The sequence below is a fragment of the Sinocyclocheilus anshuiensis genome, unplaced genomic scaffold (genome assembly GCF_001515605.1).
Source record: "Sinocyclocheilus anshuiensis isolate Anshui unplaced genomic scaffold, SAMN03320099.WGS_v1.1 scaffold1721, whole genome shotgun sequence".
In the NCBI taxonomy this organism is placed as follows: domain Eukaryota; kingdom Metazoa; phylum Chordata; class Actinopteri; order Cypriniformes; family Cyprinidae; genus Sinocyclocheilus; species Sinocyclocheilus anshuiensis.
Genome location: NW_015540939.1, coordinates 16,114 through 30,061, shown reverse-complemented (window position 1 = coordinate 30,061; position 13,948 = coordinate 16,114). Strand labels below are relative to the sequence as shown.

The window sequence follows — 13,948 nt, the reverse complement described above, 5'->3', positions numbered from 1 at the left end:
GATTCTAACTGAAAATGTTTTCGAAATTGACAGCACAATGGGATTTCTTGTATCGCTAGAAGTAGCAGTAGCAGTACAAGTAGCAGCTTCTAGTGTACACCAGTTAGACTCTGGAGCATTACACCATAATGAAATCTTGGAAATATTAGCGGACCAGTAATAAAATAGAAAATTTGGCAGGGCTAAACCACCATCACATTTACGGCGCTGAAGAATAACTTATCTTACATTGGGAATCTTACATGCCCAAATAAAAGAGGAAATTGTTTTATCAAGACAGTTTAAAAAAGATTTAGCTAGAAAAATAGAGAGGGATTGAAAGAGGAATAAAAGACGTGGAAGAACATTAATTTTAATAGTCTCCACTCTCCCTACCAGACAGAGAGGTAGGCTGTCCCAACGTTTTAAATCAAGTTTAATTTGTTCAAACAAATTGGTGAAATTATTCTTAAATATAGAACTAAAAGAATGAGAAATATTTACCCCTAAATAACGAAACCCAGTAGAAGAAAAATGAAAGGGTAGGGCACTTTTAGGTATTTTCCTAGCTGCGTCATTTAAGGGGAAACATTCACTTTTTGTAAAATTCAATTTGTAAGCAGAAAAAGAGCCAAAGGTGTCAAGCAGGCGCATAACCTCATCAGCACAGCCTACAGGATCCTGAAGATATAGCAACAAATCGCCTGCGTATAAAGAGACTCAATGTTCAGCGCCTCCCCTGCGGATGCCGGATATTAATGAGGAAGATTTTAAGGCAACAGAAAGCGGCTCAATTGCCAAAGCAAAAAGAAGAGGGGACAGAGGGCATCCCTGCCTTGTCCCCCGAGAAAGAGAAAAGAAAGAAGAACTGTCAAAATTAGTTTTAATACTTGCGGAGGGAGCAGAGTATAAAAGACGAATCCATGAAATCAAATTGTGCCCGAAGCCAAATTTTCCTAAAACATTAAAGAAATAATTCCATTCTACGTGGTCAAATGCTTTTTCAGCGTCGAGGGATATAATCATTTCAGGAGCTACTGAAGTAAATGGGTACAAAATTATATTTAGCAAACGTCGAATATTAGATGACATCTGATGTCCCCTAATAAACCCAGTTTGGTCATCAGATATGATATCAGGCAGACATGAATCCATGCGCCTTGCCAACACCTTTGCTAACATTTTTATATCAGCATTCAATAAACTAATGGGCCTGTAACTACTACATAAAGTGGGGTCTTTGTTTTTTTTTTTAAGAGAAGGGAGATTGATGCTTGATTTAACGAGACTGGAAGAAAGCCTTGTTGAAATGACTCATTAAACATATCGAACAGTAAGGGGGCTACTTGTGTAGAGAAGTTCTTATATAAAAGTCTAAAGGGAAACCATCGGGCCCTGGAGCCTTGTTACACCGCAAGAGGCCAATACAAGTAATTATTTCATCTAGCCTGATAGGCTCATCCAATGCCATGGTTAGTCTTTGTAATGGGCTCCTAGTTCTGGTGACAGATATTTGGCTACACAAGACAAAACTAATGGTGCTATACAGTCAGTGGCGATCACTGTAGATCCACAGTCTGTAATCAAAAAATCCCTGCCAGGACTGTAGTATCATTTGTTAGAACGATTATATGAAAAGCATAGATATTTTGTGCATGTATGAAGCTTTGGGTCTGATTCGGGCTCAAATTGATAAGGTAATATTGACACCATTGTTGACAATCCCCCGGAGCACATGCAACTCCCCGTTATGGTACGGGGCGTGACGTTTCTGTACAACGTGCACTAGGTGGTTAGCGAATCACAACACACTGGGCCAACTAACCAATCTGAGCCCATTGAGTATTTCTGAGGGAGGGGCTTCATAGAACCAGGAAGTCAACAGACCGTTTTAGGAGAACAGAAAAAGCGGTGTAGAATAAAGGTAAAATATGTGAAATTTTTATTATTTTTTTTTTTTTAAACGAAGCCTGAGCACATGTTACAGTGCACCCCATAAACACAATCAAGCCTTTGAAAATAGCTGGTCGACCACCCCTTTAAACGAACGAAACCTCCCACAACACAACTCTTTAGTCTTACTAATATTTAACTCCAGTGAACTTTCTTGGGACCATAGAATCAACAAATTGCCTATATGAGCAATTCCATGCAAATGTCAACCTTACCATGAAAAACATTTTTTTTTAGCAAAAGAACAAAACCCTGTTTAAGTTGTACATTTAGGTCTGTACTGCATTACCGTGCTTTAAAAGAAATTTGAAGGAAATCGCTGTGTTTATCCACCACATATGAGGGGTACACCTATAGTAAAATTACATTTTCATCCAACTATATTTCATGTTTTCAAATGAGAGATCAAAGGCTGCCCATTTTTTAATTTATGTCAACAGTAAGCATTTTGTAGAAAGATGGAGACTTGACCGAAAAATTTATAAACTCACTTTGTCTAAACAGCGATGATTTTTGAATTTATAAGGGCTAGATTTATGAGATCAGGACTATTCAGCACTCACAGTCACGTCCGTAACTTTTTAAAGATTAAGTTTATGTCGTATAATAATTATTAATGCAATTAACTTATACAGAAACTTTCTGTATAAATCCAACTTATGTCTATTCTAATTATGATCAACAACTCATCTCCATTCTTTGCTCTTATCAACCATAATAATGCGTTACGGACACTTCATATTAAATCATATGCATACCGCGTCAGTCACGACTGACGTAACGTCGAACGTGACTGACTGAAAGGGAATGTCTCGGTTAATAAATGCTACTGTCCAGTTACTAAAGAACCAATTTTGTCCAAAAATGTCCACAGATAAAATCACATTTGTAAATGCCTGTGCCGCTTCCTGGAGAACCATCCAATCTTCCCTCTGTCACTGAATGGCTTCAACGAAGTGAGAAAACTTGGAACCGTGCACACACCCATCTTCAACGTGCGGTAAGAAGACAGGAGGAACAAGCCAATCGTCATCGTCACCCTCAACCCCAGTACATCCCTGGACAGTGGGTCTGGTTGTCCGCCAGAGAGCTACGTCTCAGATTTCCATGTAGAAAACTCAGAATCTGGAAAGGACCCACATACCTAGGACTAAGTCAAATTACACCATTTTAATTTCGTTTAGACTCCTCACCAGAGTATTGACTGATTCTTATTCGGACTCCAATTCCCATAAGCCCACATACCTGGGACTGATTGCACACACACACCTGCTAGTCATTACACTCACTCCATATAATCACACCACACACACACATCCTTGCGAAGTCTTGATTTGCCTAGGTGATCATCTCTGAGCGTTTCTTCATTGTGGATTGTTTATTCTGTTGTGACCTGGACTGTTTCTCGTTTCTGGATTCTCTGCCGCCTTCCCTGACCCGTATCTATTTATTGGACTGTGATTCTCTGCCGCCTGCCACGATCTTAGCCTGTACTGCTTACGCCCTCATCTCGCCTTTACGGCTGTTTGTCAGTATTGTTCTGTTGTCAAATTAAAGAGACATACACCAAAACGGGTTGGTGTGAGCAGAGCTGTTTTTGACAAGGCAAAAAGGGTGTTGTTTACACAGCCATTGAGTGTTTTTAAGCAAAATATGTTACAGACATTTCATGAAGACCCTAATAAATCATGCCAACTTGTGGAAAATGTTCATCTGATGAGCCCTTTAAGAATATTGGAACAATTCTGTATGTATGGACATTTATAAATCAGTGTATTACAGATATTATTTCAGTCCATAGAATCGCTGTTGTTTTTCACATGCAGATTTTAGTTTAGATCTTCAGATGTGACAAAGTTTGCCTGAACATTCAAAACAAAGTGAATTTAAATAGTTTAATATGAAAGCTGTAATATTACAATGGTTTTTATTTTTTATTTCATTTATTTATTTTACATTATAACCTAATTAAAGTGGCATTCAAATAAAAACTGTAAAATTACGAAACACATGACTTGATGTTTAACAGACATATTTAGATGTTCAAAATACACTATATACATAAACGTTTATTGTAATGAGTCATTTAAAAATACCCATCTCACAGATCCATTTATATGTATCATCACATGGAAAATCAGCCCATCCTGGTGAATGAGTTAGAGCAGTCTTCCTCTTTTGTATTCGGTTGTCCAGGCTCCCAGAACCTGCATCAACAGATCAGCGTTAGATGTTCAGCGCTGCTTTCTGTGTGATATGATATTGACTGTGAGAATCATTTATGAAATAATAATCACACACACACACACACACACACACACACACACACACACACACACACACACACAGATTTGTTTCACTATCTTAGTGAGGACACTGCATTGCATTGCATAGACTTCCACTGATTTTATATCAGGTTAATGATATTTTCTATTCCCTAACTCAATCCCTACCCCTACCCTTCACAGAAACACATGCAGAACACTAGATTTACATCAAAACATGTTTGGGCCAATTTATACGTCTTTTTAACTAGTGAGGATCAGTAAAATTTCCTCACTAGTGGGTTGTCAAAGTATTTCACAATATCTACCCTTCACAGAAACACATGCAGAACACTAGATTTACATCAAAACATGTTTGGGCCAATTTATACGTCTTTTCACACACACACGATCAGTAAAATTTCCTCACTAGTGGGTTGTCAAAGTATTTCACAATATAAGTGAGGACATTTGGTCCTCACAAGTACATGCACACACACACACTGGTATTCATATCATTATGGCTTAATTCCATAGACGTAATGGTTTTTATACTGTACAAACTGTATTATCTATAGCCTTACCCTAACCCTACACCGAAACTTACCCCTCACAGAAAACTTTTTACTATTTTAGATTTTCAGAACACTTCATTCTCTATGATTTATATGGTTTCCTCATGGGGACCAAAACATTTTCATCAAAATTTACTGGTATTACTATACTTGTGGGGACATTTGGTTCCCTGTACTGTAGTGAATACCAGTACACACACACACACACAAACACACACAATCTTTCACTCACTTGTTCCTCTATGTTGTTTATGATGATCAGATCTGCTGCTCTCTCTGTACCATCCATCTATAAACACAAGCAGCACTTTATTTCAATCTCCTCCAAACATATGTTTTAACTTCTCTCTGTCATCTGTGAGGATCTTGGCTGGTATCTAATATTTCTTTTAAATTAAGTCACTTCAATTCAAACACTCAGCTATGAACACAATCTGGTACTCATAGAGACTGTACCTAAACACCTAAAATCATCTATGAATTCCACAAATTTGTCATTAATTAACCTAAAAAGAGGAAACATTCGTGCATTCTTTACATTTTAAAAAGGTTTTACAGTTAGGTTTATTTTGTAGACACTTTTCCTGTGGTTCATACTGTGCGCTAGAATTACACTTGAGGTTTACCTGCACAGCACTTACTCGCTGGCCTCCGTTACATATGAAACATAATTTTAAAGAGGTAAAAAAAACTATAACTTATACATTGAACAATCTACTGAAATATATTCTCAAATTAATCTCAGTGCCTGTGAGTTCAGATTACTGGATTCTCGTGGCATTTAATCTATAATCTCTTTTCTGACTTTACTCTTACAACATCCACATATTATTAGACATCTTCAATGTTATTTTTTTCATCTTCTCTGCATAGTTTCTGAGTTTTACCCTTTTCTATATTTTCATTTACACTATTGGACAGCTTCAGTGTCAGCAACCTAACCCTAGTTTCTCTCCCATAGTGGACTGTGTTGTGTTTGTGCGGCCAGTATATCTGCAGAAAGGAACTGTTTTTGTGAAAATGTTGCATTTATGTAAAAAGGAACTTGCAAAACTCATAAAAAAGGAACTAACTGCAGGAGGACATTGAAAATATGTTTCAACAATGTAGATCGTGTTCATGTAATGTGGTTCAAATGTATTAATTTTAACAGGTGGTGTTGGAAACTTTTTGGAAATGTTTAGGTAGTTGCTGGTACATCAAAAGTCCAGACAGCTGATCAGTTCATGGTTGGTTTTAGCAGCGGCTGCATTTACATGCTCTTCCATCAGCAGGGATGCACATCAGTTTTTCAGTCTGGTTCTCAAGAGAGCATCTGCAGATTTGCTTTGGTGCTAACACTGCACATTAAATATAACTATAATAAATAAAATAATTAATAATATTAGTTTAGTTTACTTTTAATTTTTTCCCCAAAAACCTGATAATCTAAAATAAATAAAAATATAATTATTTTATAGTATGCAGTCATGGCAAAAAGTTTTGGCAGTGACATAAATGTTGTGTTTTGCAAAGTTTGCTGCTTAAGCTGTTGTGGTGTTCATTCACATTGTTTCTAGATTATTGTGTAGAGTGATCAGATACATTTTAAATAATTGCTAAAAGCTTCATTGACCAAAAAATGAACTTTTCACCAAAAAACAAAATTCATTTTTTTGATCCTGACCCAAAATGACCAGCTAACATTAATTGACTAATCATATCAGCAGCACATGTGAAAGTGTGAAGACTGGAACCAGAAGACTGGTGCAAAGTTATTTTAACTCCCTTCTGACAGTTTGGGACATCTGCAAAATCGATTGAACAGTGATATATATATATATATATATATATATATATCATTTATGAACCAATGCAACTTTTTCTGTATTTATTTCAGGTATCTATCAACTGGAGACTCATTTTGATCAATAGCTTTTAGCTACAGGATGGGTTACTGCACAGTGGCAGGAATTGTAAAAGATATGTGTGAGGCAATATGGTCTGGCATGGTCCAGGAATACATGCCTTTCCCTGAACAACACCACTGGAAGAAGATCGCTGAAGACTTCCATAGGCTATGGAACTTCCCCAACTGCCTGGGAGCAATTGATGGGAAGCATGTTGCAATACAGGCCCCATCATCAACAGGGTCCATGTATTACAATTACAAAGGGAGCTTCTCCATCGTCCTCCTAGCAGTAGTTGATGCCAGGTACCTTTTCCGGATAGTGGGTGTGGGGGCATATGGGAAAAGCAGCGATGGTGGACCCTCTGTGCCTCTGACTTTGGTAAGGCCCTCCACCAGGGGACCCTTGACCTGCCAGAGGATGCACCTTTACCAGGAGCAGAAGACCTCCAGCCTGTGCCAAATGTATTTGTGGGTGATGAGGCTTTTCTTCTGAAGAAGAACCTTCTCCGACCCTACCCAGGAAAACACCTTGACAGAGAGAAGCGTGTGTTCAATTACTGTCTTTCCCGTGCAAGGAGGATGGTGGAGTGCACATTTGGGATCCTTGCTGCACAGTGGAGACTCTACCGCAGAGTGCTTGGTGTCTCACCAAAAGTTGCCGATGTAGTGGTGAAGGCCGCTTGCATCCTTCACAATTTCCTTCGCTTTGAGGATGCTGATGAAGAGGAAGGAAGTTGTGCCCCCTGCCATTGGAGCAGCAGCTTGCTATGCAGCCCATCCAGTGAGTAGGCAGCAACAACACCTCTAGGGAAGCACCGGAAATTAGACCGAGGTACACCACCCACTTCTCTTCTCCTGCAGGTGAAGTTGCATGGCAGCATTCTGTCATCTAATGCCTTGTGATGACTCCCACCACCATCAGAACAAGCTTTAGCAGTAACATGAGGACCACTACCATCAGTAACATCAACATCAGGACCACCACCAGTAGTATCAAGAAAGACTCTTTTAAGAGCCACCCATAACCTTAGAAAATTTGCATATTTCACATTTTTACTTTCACTAACAAGCCACAAATTGCAACAAAAATAAAATAGTGTCCAAAATGAAAAGAGGAAAATAATTGACTGGGAAAGAAGATTAATTTAAATCATATTATTTTAATGATCAATTTTTCATAATACAGTGCGTGGAGCAAGATGTCTCTAAGCCCCAGCTAAACTTAACAGAAAATGCTCCTCATCGTCTGGTTTATTATTAATGGGTTTCAGGACACAGCACTGATATTCTGCTATATCTGCATCTGACTTTCTCTTTGGAGCCAGAGTACGATGTGAAGGTATTTCAGGTGTGCAGGGTGGTGGCTCATCAGGGGAGTCAGGAGATCTATGCTGTGTGCTGTTGGCCTGGGTTTGGGTCAGTGACAGGGACTGTGCATTCTCATCTGTTGTCTGAGAGGGAGAAAAAAAAAAAGTCCGGGGAAGTCATCTGGTAGAGACATGAATGTTCAGAAAGCAGAAATATTAATTTCTCCTCCATTTTTCCTGTTGTTGTGCTTGTTGACGTCATTGTAACAGGAATGTTGTGACAGTTCGTCGGAGTGGTATTTTTCCGCCCCTCCTTCACTCTGATTGGATGGCTGACTCAAAAGTGACAGTGATGAGCGCTGCGTTTTATCCAGACAGGCATCTGAGATCGGCTCGATTTGAGAAAGGGGTAAAGATTGGAGTGGATTTTTATCATTATAGGGTGGTTGTGTACACAAACTGCCAACACACATTTCAGTTCAAACAACTTATAAAAGTGCATGTAGCATCCGATGACCCCTTTAAGAAATTTAATTAACTGTGCATGTTTTCCTCAATGCTGCTCCAAGAATGTTTTTTTCAAAATCATTTGTAACTTTTTTTTTTTTCATTTTCATATGCATTACATACCATTATCATAAGAATGTTAAACTTTATATTCATAAGAATGCTAAACTTTAAACATAAATGTAGGAGCCTGCTTAAAATCCTCATTATAGAAGAAAAATGTCAGGCAGCACTTATAGGCTTTTGCATCTGCATCTAAAGTCTTTACACACACCCAAACACACAGGGCTTAATTTGTGCCGGAACAAGCCGGATCCAGATCCTCCGAAATCCGATCCGCCACCTCATTTGGCGGATCCCTCTCCTCAAGCACCAATGAAAGACTTTCGTGCTGACCTATAACCTGCATATATTTCAATTTAAAAAAAGCTTCTATTGTGAGCGCACTTGCAACACATCTACATTTAAAATAACAAACTTGAGCGCACAAAAGACAAGACGTGTGAACGGCCCGGCTGTTCTCACAAGACCGAATGCTCAGATCCAATACTGATACACATGCGTTTTCTTTCTCAACTGTTAATATTTAATTAAGACAAAACCGACTGTGCTTACGAGGATACTCACCAGTACATTTTGTGTGTATTTGGCCCCTTAAGCACAACAATCTGTGAAAAATAACTCGATGCTCGCGAGGCGGTTTTATACGCACGTGCTTTGGACGTGACTGTGAGCGCAGAGAAAACCGCCTCTGGAGCACGTGAGTATCGAATGGCTTAAAAAGACTTAAAAAGATGTGCAAATGATACATTTTTGTGACGATGCCACAATGACCCGATTAGGCAAGTGACAGTTCTGTCAACTGTCCCTAAACACGAGCGAAAGTCTTGTATCGCTGCGTGCAGCAGCTCGTTGTAGTGCAGACGAGATGCACTGATGTGAAGCCACTTTGAGAGAATGAGAGAGAGAGAAGACGCGGTACAGCTACAGTACTCAAGCCGTTTTCAAATGACTGATTAGATAGTTTGTGTTGATTTATTTACTCATCTAACCTACATGCTATTGAATAAATGTTTGCAGGAATTTCCCTCATAACCTCGAAAGCTGCGAGAATAAGTAAAGGTTGAAAAATTAGTGATTAAACAAGTCTATTATAAAAAGATTTGCGAAATAAATTTCCATGACTTTCCCAAAACTGTGCTGTGCTGTGATTTCGGCTATATTTACATACTTATACATACTTACTATATTTATAAGAAACATTTCTTTATTTCCAGCTCTGTGGTTTGTACCACTTCAGTTCCAGCAGTTCAGCTACATTTATTCTTCACTTTTGATAATAGTAAGTACATCTTGCATTTAAAAAATCACACTAAATTCCAGAGTCAATTATGTATAGATCTTAACCCCCATTCTGTAGAAAGGCTCACAATTCATTTACTGTTTTGTGCCTATTCAGAAAACATATTTATTCAAAGACATACATGTGACACTAATCCTAGCCCTAACTGAATATCAGCAAAAATTTAGTGGAATTAGGCAATGAATCTTGTTCTCTCTCTGATTTAAGCCATGGATAGGAAGAGTAAGAAGAGAGAGTATGACAGGGAGTGGGTTTCTTTGAAAAGACTAAGTAAACTACAGAGAAAAAGGGAGAATGCAGAAACTTTAATGGCAGCCAAACAAGTTGAATCTTCAGACACAAATATGCTGGAAATCATGGGAAAACATGAGTATCATGGAATAATGTAGACTGATGAAAATAAAAAACTGAATTTGGAAACAGAAAACACCTCTGAAGATTGTTCAGATAAAGACTCTGGAGATGGGTGATTCAAATTCAAATATAGCAAGGGACATTACAGCATCTTGGAGCATGGAAAATGGAATTGACCATAATGTTCATGTTCTAGAACTTTGCTTGACACTCCAAAATCTGTAAATATTCAGCAGAAGTCAGGAATGGAGTATTTCTACTTTGGAGTAGATTTTTTTTTTTTAAATCACATGCAAAAATACTCTGTCGAAACAACTTCGAGGATGGATATCTTAGAGTTGAGACTTAATATTGATGTTTAAATTTTTTTTAACTTGTCTTTGGCCAGTTCTTTGTAGCACCAACCGAAAACCAACAGATGTATTTCCTGTGGCCATCAAATGCGGAAATTCAAAGCCCTGTGATTTGGAATTTTTATGTGACACAGTTGAGGAAATTCTGAAATTGGAGAAAGACGGTCTGTGGTACCAAGGATGACACATCACAGTTCAAATTAGTGGCATTATCTGTGATGCAACTGCCAAGGCATTCATCAAATCAATCAAAAACGTCTCAGGGTACTATGGATGTGACAGATGCATTCAGAAAAGTCAGTGGCTAGGGCGTATGACATATCAGCAAGTGGACAATCTACAGCTGCGTACTGACAGGTCTTTCAGACAAAGGCAGCAGGAAGAGAACCACAATGGAGAACAAGAAACTCCACTTTGCCAGCTAAACATTGATATGAATACTGGTTTCCCTATTGATTACATGCATCAAGCATGTCTTGGAGTTATGAAAAAACTTGTCCTGACATGGATGCGAGTGCCAAAAGAGACAAGGATGTCTGCGGGACACATAACCATTGTAAGCAACAAGATTGAAAACCAACGAAACAGCATTCCAAATGTGTTTGCCAGGCGCCCCAGGGGACTGAATGAAATTGACAGATGGGCATCGACTTGAGTATAGGCAAATAATGTTGTACAAAGGAAAGATTGTCCTGAAAGGACTTCTGAAACAAGAGTTGTATGACAATCTCATGTGCTTCTCCACAGCCATGTGCATTCTTGTCCAGCCAAGTCTCACAAGCAAACACTAGCAATATGCAAGGGATCTCCTGAAATTCTTTGTGTTCCAGTGCAGAGAACTGTACGGAGAGGGTATCCTTGTATACAATGTCCATCAGATGCTCCATACTGCAGATGTTGCAAAACAGTTTGCGGGTCTGGATGAGTGCAGTACATTTGCATTTGAAAACTTCAACCAAAAACTAAAGAGAATGGTTAAGTCTGGAAGAAGCCCACTGGCTAGATCACACAAGAAGGATTCTGGAAGGGCAAAACATGCAGAAGAGAACACCAGAGGCACAGATCAAGTGTACAAGGCCCAACAATGTCTTTGGAATTGAGCAGACCTTCTTTGAGGTCATTGAAGAAGATGGTCTGGAAAAACAAGTACTACTATGTAGGGTCTACGACAAGACACAGAACCTCTTCACAGAACCTTGTGATTCTCGCATCATTGGCTCCTATGTTGGAAAAGAGAGACAGTTGCAATTGTGTGTTGAACTTGGATTGTGGCAAATGGAAATGTAAGTATTGCTAATGCTTACGCTTTGTATAAAAAAAAAAAATATATATAAAATAAACAGACTGTATAATATTGTGAAAGACTTTTCCGTTTTTGACTGGTTTGTGATTGGGTATTTGTTTAAATGAACAAACAGGTTTTGAGCTGCTACTGGCCTCCATCTGAGCCATCAAAGAAGGCAAAAAATGGAGAACTGCCAGATAAGAACACTTGGAAACTTTTCAAAATAAGAATGATAGAAAAATCATTTACATGTAAGAGAAAATTATGAAATTGTAATTACAATGAACACCTGCTAAAAACCATATTTCTGAATTTAAATTCTGACAGTACACTTAGGCTGATGATACACGGGGCAAATTTTCGAGCAATATTGTGAGGCAAATTGTTTTTGAACAATCCCATAGGAAAAAATGTATTGCTCAGTGGTTGCTCTTCTTAAGCTCAGGAGACTTAGATGATATTCTCAAATATCTCTCATTTCAGTATCGACAGCATTTCAGATGTTTCTCCTAAAATTCCTGAGGAGAAATAGAAGTAGACACAAATGAGACTTGAGAAATATTTGAGAAAAAAAAAAAGAATCAAATCTGAGAATGTGGTGGAAAAAACTTAGAATATCTCTTTATTGTCTTGCTGCAATCTCTATCAGAGTCAAAGCAGAGAATGTGGTGGAAGAAACAGAATATATTTTTATTGTCTTGCTGCAATCTCTATCAAGACTCCATTATAGGAATATTTTATTGCTCAGTGGTTGCGCTTTCTAAACTCAAGTGACTTAGTTGTGATTCTCATATATTTCTCATTTTAGTATCAACGGTGTCTCAGATGTTTCTCCTAAAATTCCTTAGGAGAAATAAAAGTAGACACAACTGAGACATGAGAAAGTTCTGAGAGAAAGGAGTCCAAAATGAGAATAGACTGTGAGAAACAAAGGAGATCTCTTTATTGTCTTGCTGTAATCTCTCAAGACCCCATTATTAAAATGTTTTACTGCTCAGAGGTTGCTTTTCCTATTTTTTCTTGATTACATTGCGGTTTTTCACCTTTAATAGTCAGGACAGTAGGAGTAGAGACAGGAAACGATTGGACAGGTGAGAAGGGAACAGAAGCAGCAAAGTATCTTTAGTGTACCTTTAAGGTCCTGCCAGTGTACCAGTGTTATTTTTATTTTTTAGCATTAAAAAGTTTGTCTTGTACAGTTTTGTACTATTTTTGCATGCATGTAAATATAAGTCATGATATGACCTATATGTGCTTCATTTTCACTGGAGGAACTTTCCTCTGTTAAATCATTGTGCAATAAAACACTGTCTACACAAAACAACTTAAAATATGACAATGCATGTATTGTTCATCGTGATCTCACAAAATTCTGTTACCAATGAATCTCACACTGCGCAATTAATATATTATTAACATCGTGTATACACCGTCGTGGCCACCCTCCTTTGAGGTAGTGACCCAGACTGCCCCCCACCCCCATTTAAAATGCTCTAGACACGCCCCTGCTTTTATTCATGTTAATTTTTTCATGACCAAAATAACATATTCACAAAGAGTTCATTCAGTTGTCAGAGAGATGTTACAACACATTACAAGAACAGAACAATAAAAACACAACTTTCAAATATTTATTATAATTATATGCATGCTTCACCCAGGATTCAAACCTAAAGTGACAGGTTCTAACAACATGCCAGCCATGCACACTAACCACTCCCCCAATCCACATGGTGAAATGACCAGCACAACATATACATTATAATTATATAATAGAGTCGTTGTCAATGCCGTTTCAGAGCAATACTTGAAAATGACCACTAGGTGTCACCGTATAGACAGGTGTCGAATTGTTTCGAAGCCTCAGCACATTTGCTTCGACTGTTTCAGTGTTTCATGAAGCCTCGCTCTGCCCACCACTACATAACTGTGTGTTGGAAGTGTGTGTACACAACCACCCTATAATGATAAAAATCCACCCACTTCTTTTTTTTAATCCCCATAAATCATAAGCAGTGTCTCCCAACATCCTGTTTTCAGCATTGGTGCTAATGTGATGTCACATTAGCCACAGGGCCCGCCCACGAATGTTGACAGACACTGCCGTTTTAACATAG

At 38.3% G+C, this 13,948-nt stretch overlaps 1 protein-coding gene across 1 annotated transcript in view; it reads right to left on the bottom strand.

Annotated features, from left to right (window-relative positions):
- Window positions 1-6,332, bottom strand: part of LOC107689603 (NACHT, LRR and PYD domains-containing protein 6-like) — a gene marked incomplete at its 3' end in the record, with an annotated part of 22,070 nt that extends 15,738 nt beyond the window's left edge. The window contains exon 1 of the mRNA XM_016487647.1: window positions 6,320-6,332. The remainder of the gene's footprint in view (window positions 1-6,319) is intronic.
- Window positions 6,333-13,948: the final 7,616 nt, after the last annotated feature.